Below are 6,000 nucleotides of genomic sequence, written 5' to 3'. Positions count from 1 at the left end.
GTTACACCAGTTTTAATGTACTGGACTCGCATTCGGGAGGAACATGGTTTATTCAACTGAGTTGGATTTTCAGTTGTTTCCTGTTGTTCTTAAGATGAATACTGGAATCGTTCCTTTGATTAAGCCATGGCCGACTTCCTGTCGCCGCACGAGATTAACCCAGCGGTCTAAGGCGCTGCAGTCATAGACTGTGCGGCTGGTGCCGGCGGAGGTTCGAGTCCTCCCTCGGGCATGGGTGTGTGTGTTTGTCGTTAGGATAATTTAGGTTAAGTAGGGTGTAAGCTTAGGGACATGACCTTAGCAGTTAAGTCCCACAAGATTTCACACACATTTGAACATCTTTGAAGTTCCTGTCCTATCTTCACTTTATTGTCTGGCTCTGAACACTATGGGACTTAACTACCGAGGTCATCAGTCCCCTAGAACTTAGAAGTACTTAAACCTAACTAACCTAAGGACATCACACACATCCATGCCCGAGGCAGGATTCGAACCTGCAACCGTAGCGGTCGCTCGGTTCCGGACTGTAGCGCCTAGAACCGCTCGGTCTTTATTGTCTCCTACTTTGTTGATGTTTATATATTATTTCTGTACTTCTTTGTGATATGTCCGATACTATTGTACTAAATGGTCTAGGGAAAGTCCTTGGCATCACAGAGAATCGAACGCAGGCTCTCTACAGGGCAGCCATGTACACTAACCTCTCAGTTACTGTTTTTTCGCCGTCCTCCCCTTTACCCCCATCTTAAGCTCACGATAAAAGCGTCTCAGTCGGCTTGAGCTTGTAGCTCTTAATTATGTTCTCGTTGTGGAAATTGTCCTGAGACGCCTTCCAGACTCTTTTAGGAGCTCGTTGCGGTAGAGGATGGGCCTCTGCAAGGGAAATACAGATAACTTCATGTAAATGAATAAAATAACGTCTTCGTGGAGAGAAAAATAAATAAATCACCTATTGGCAAAGTAGGAAACGTCAGCATGGGAAGAGAAGACGTTATGACAAATTACTCTGGAAGATAACAGGAAAGAAAACACTTCTGCAAAAAAAATGGTCACTCCTCTTTAAGAAACAATCAAAACATCATGGGAAAAAACACAGGGCAAAGACTCTTTATGAGATGTGGTACTTTTCTTGAGAGAAAAGGATAGCTCTGTCCTCGAAGAGTAAGGAAAAAATGTTGTATAAGAACTTCAGGCTGGTTTACTGAGAGAGATTTCCAAAAAATTCCTTGTGTTTCTGTTGTAACTTGTTCTTTAATAGCCAATGTTGCTGAATTAAATAGTCTCTAATGCCTATTGGTTCTGACGTTACAGTCAAGAGCACGTACTAAGTCAGCCACGCACGGTACTGTAAGGTTACTATATCTAGTTTTTCTTTTTCTGTTTTCTACATGCAAAGTTTAAAGTGTGTGGCATGAGAGAGGAACGAAGAGTCCTCTAGTGATATGTAACTTAGCACAATAGGATCGCTTATAAATAAAGGGAGGCGTAGCCTTTACTTTTTTCCGCGAGCAGCGAGAAGAAGCTAACCTGCTTCGCTCTGTCTTTTCTGTTCCAGATGACATCGTGTAAGCATCAATAGATAAGTCTCACATTAACTAACATTAAACTGAATTCATTGAACTTTCATCTGGTCTATTTAGTTCAAAGCCAGACCATATCTTTGCGTATTAATGCTATGTAATTGTCAGTTTTTCTTTTACATATATCACTTGAAAGCAGACACCAAATTTCAGACGTGGGACTTCTTCATTATTGGCGTAGTATGAAATGCTAATTTATCAGATCATTTTCTTTTACTATGCACCAATGAACCTCAGTCTCTCAGAAACGGAGTTCGACATTTAATTAATCATACAGTATAACGTGATTCACCGATCGCGTTATGCACTTTTCAAAATTTCGACAGTCCACGTCTTCAACTTAGTGAAAACTTCCACAGCAAGTATGAGGTAAACTACAGCTTCAGTATTAGCATTCTTTGTGAATAATGTTCTTCGTAGAGCGAAACTTTTCCGGGAAAATTAAGTGATTGGCCCCTGAAGAGGCGAAAGTAATTAAAATCATTATTTTTTCTTGCTTTATCTTCCTTCTGTCTTCCCAGTAACTGCTAACTCACAGTGTCACACATAGTTGTTCTGCTATGGAGCCGGTAGAAGTGCTGATCTGATTGTAATATTTTTTGTGGTAATATTGCTGATGGTGCTATGCGGATAATATGGCCCAGTATCTTATGAACCCATGACCACGTTTAGTTGGCGTACATGAAACGGTGTTCTAGGGTGTCTTTTTGTCTACGGAGACGGATGCAATTTTGTGTTTAGGTTTGGAGCTGAATTTTTGCAAGATGGAAACAGTTTTAGCAATGTACAGTGAATTGAAGTGACATAATAATAACTGTGAAACACGGCCTGCAATTGGTCTTTGAGTGCAGTCATACCAAAAAAAAGAAAGCAAAACGTAGCCATTGCTCGTCTTGGGATTATCAGATGGGGTGAAGATTTGGGATAGAAACGTTGCCTACCCTTCTGTCCAATTCTTCGCAATAGTCAAACCGAACTGCAACAAAGTATTAGTAGCAAGATCAGCACCTTCCAGATAACGCAATTTGCGTTACGATATCACACTGTCTTTTTTTTTAGAACATTACCCCTGAATACAATCACACATTAGCTATAACCTCCGCACTCTCCTCCCCCCTCCCCTTACCCCTCCCTTCTCTCATATTATCACCAAATTTAGCACCTAACTAAACTGTAGAATGAAAGACTTTTCTTGGAACACTTTTATTTTTAAACTGATGAAAGATGAGTGATATTTAGTCTCTCTCTCTCTCTCTCTCTCTCTCTCTCTCTCTCTCTGTCTCTGTCTCTCTCTCTGTCTCTCTCTCTCTCTCTGTGTGTCTCTGTCTCTCTCTCTCTCTCTCTCTCTCTCTCTCTCTCTCTCTCTCTGTGTGTGTGTGTGTGTGTGTGTGTGTGTGTGTGTGTGTGTACGAGTGTGTGCGCGTGTGTGTATTGCTGAATGACGAAGGAGTTCGTGGTGGAACTCAAGTGCTAGTGAGGGTACACACTTGTTACGAAACATATTTCCCCTGCATTACTCCTCTCCATTGTGGCACTTGCTTGACCTTTACACAGCAATCCCATTTAAAATCAAACAAGCTTCATTGCTCCACTCCTTACTTCTGAACTGGCAGAAATTGGGCGACTTCAGGCTGTTAATGTTCAGTGTCCAACCACACTGATAATAATAATAAAACTGTGTACAGCACTATAGTAGCTTTTTGTAGTTACTTGTGTGTCGTGCTGTCAATTAATTCGTGTATCAGTTTCGAAGCGAGTAATGAAGCAATTTCCGGGCCACTGCAAGTACTATTTACAACTTTCAGAAGACATTTTCTTGAGATATGTAGCGTTTGTTATGTACACGTCACACTTTTGTCATCAGCGACGTGCGGGACAAAGCACGACCTACGTGTGTAGGGGGTGGACTATGCGAGGAGCTTCTAACCTCCACCGCATTAATGCTACTAACTGAGAAAAAGTAATTATTGATAACTTATGTAATCAGTATTAGAGTCTTACGAAATTGTGGTAATAGTAATGATCTTTTGTAAATAATTTAGTTTCGTGACCGAAACAGAATAGAATAGTTTAGTTTTTAGCCCTCAGTATACATCATTTTACCGCTCAGGGGTTAATTATCCCCAGGGTGCGAACTACAGAGCTGCTTAATACGATTTCCGACACACGCTGGTTGCCTCGCGTCCGTGTTGGCGACAATGACCAGCTCCAGCGATAACGCCTCAGATCGAATTACAAAGGCCGGCTCGATACTTTGAGAGGCACCCACATGCCTTGCTCATACTGTGGCATTAAGCAGTCAGGCCTGCAAGATGAGTGGTCTGCCAAGCGAGTGGATTCAGTCTTATTTATCAAGTAACATGAGCTCTAGTACTCATAATTAAGTTACAAATTATTCTCCTGTTTGAATATTACGCAACGGATACGGAAACGCACATCTGACTATTAGTAATTTACACAACTCTGACTGTTCACTACGCACTGGCAATACCACACTTTCTTTCTTACCCAACGGCTTTGATCAACACGTGGCCATCGCACTGAATATGAATGGCGCACACATTATAAATTCAGGATATCACGACAACATACTATTCGAAGGAAAAGGCCTCCAATCTTTTTCTTCTCACTATCTTTTTTATTCCGATAAATGCTATAACCTAAACACACCTTTACATTTTCTACAACAATTGCACATGAGAAACTCCGCCCAGTGGGCATGGCTTTACATTGGTGATTCTCTATCTTATGGTCTCGTAATTACCTAACACTACAGTGCCCTTTCTGGATAGGATGGTGGATCTTTTGCTATATCTCACACTTCGACTCTCACACCCATCATCACGTAAATTTCCTCCAGACCGAGCGGTACAAAAGGAACATGCATAACCCACTACCTCTGAAACTATCTTGCTACTCTCCCATGCAAACCACACACACTTAAATTACATGACATACACCACACTGCAACATGGAATACAACACAAGGAATAGTCACAACGTTATAATCACATCACTTTCAGCTTTCCCACTTCAATTAGTATTCATCTCAGTTTCACACGACACTGCCCCACTTCGTAACTTTTCTTTCCTACTACGAACTCTGGAGGATATATGCACGTCTTCCTGTGCAATGCAAGCCAAGCGGCGTTGCTGGATAGACGGCTGACTCACCTTGCTTCTCTCTCAGAGTATTATAGTTTGAATCAAGCGTCACACAGAAACATAACACGCAAAGTAATATTAAGAACATATTCATCACACACGCGAGTCCTCAACTGATACCATGGACGAGTGCTTCTCTTTATCCTTTGTCTCATACACAGATTGAGACTCACACAGTACTCACCACGTGGAAGTACTCGTCTCTAATTTCAAGTCCTGCACACGCCATTTCTTAAATATTTTCAACTTATAGTACACACGCTAGTAATTCAGCTTAACTTAAGCACTCGGAAGTATTTCAACTTATTTCTACACGTGGTTTCATTGTGACCTTTGGTCACTTCCGAAGATTACTACGATCCCCTTAACATTACCTGCCTGACATTTAATTCTCCCCACAAAAGTTCCTGAAATAGAGAAATTATTATTCCAACCTACTCTTAAGTATTTCACATGCATACCATGTCTCCACTCTTTTGTCTTTACGGAGCACACCTAAGACAGGTCTTACCAACACAAGATCCAGCGGCAGAGTGCTGAAACATGGCCGATCTCGCACCTCCGCCAAGGTGGGGGAGCACCATGCTACCGTATTGGTCAGCCACATTTCAGGCGCTCAAAGCTCAGGTCAATTTCATCTCTTTGGTTCCACCACAGGTGACCAAAGGACCGTCTCTAAGATGATCATATATTGCACATTCACTATCTGTGGTTAGCAGACGACCATACATTCATTCATTTCGCAGATCTCACCAAATTGGATGTAAGGATTTGTTTTGTGGGAGTGCACATGTGATCAGTTAAATAAATAAATTGTCATTCTTTCCTACACTGGTATCCGGCTTCGGTGTATTAAGTGAAATTGAGTTATTATTAGAAAAAATATGTTGTTATGACAGGAATAACGAAGAATGTTGTACCTATTTTCAATGTCGGGCGGTACTGTACCCTTTCAACTTAAACGATAAAATATTGCCTAAAGTGGGATGACAGTATGCTCGGTAAATGATGCTGTTATTGCGGATAATTTCTCAAAGAGAAACCGAATACGAAAACGGGAATCATTCAAAGAAAGCTGATAAAAATATCGATGCGGGAAGATGCAGATACATTCAAGCAGTTTTATGCAATAGCCAAAGTGTGTATTATCTTACATCAGAACCAACTTTTACTGTGCGATAATTCAGGTGATGATAAATAGAGGGCGATCGTTTACGAAGAGACTGAGTGCTCGCATTAAATATTTGAATTATGA

This window comes from Schistocerca cancellata, chromosome 6 (genome assembly GCF_023864275.1).
Source record: "Schistocerca cancellata isolate TAMUIC-IGC-003103 chromosome 6, iqSchCanc2.1, whole genome shotgun sequence".
Lineage (NCBI taxonomy): Eukaryota > Metazoa > Arthropoda > Insecta > Orthoptera > Acrididae > Schistocerca > Schistocerca cancellata.
The sequence above is the reverse complement of the archived record's forward strand: the minus strand, read 5'-3'. Positions refer to the sequence as shown.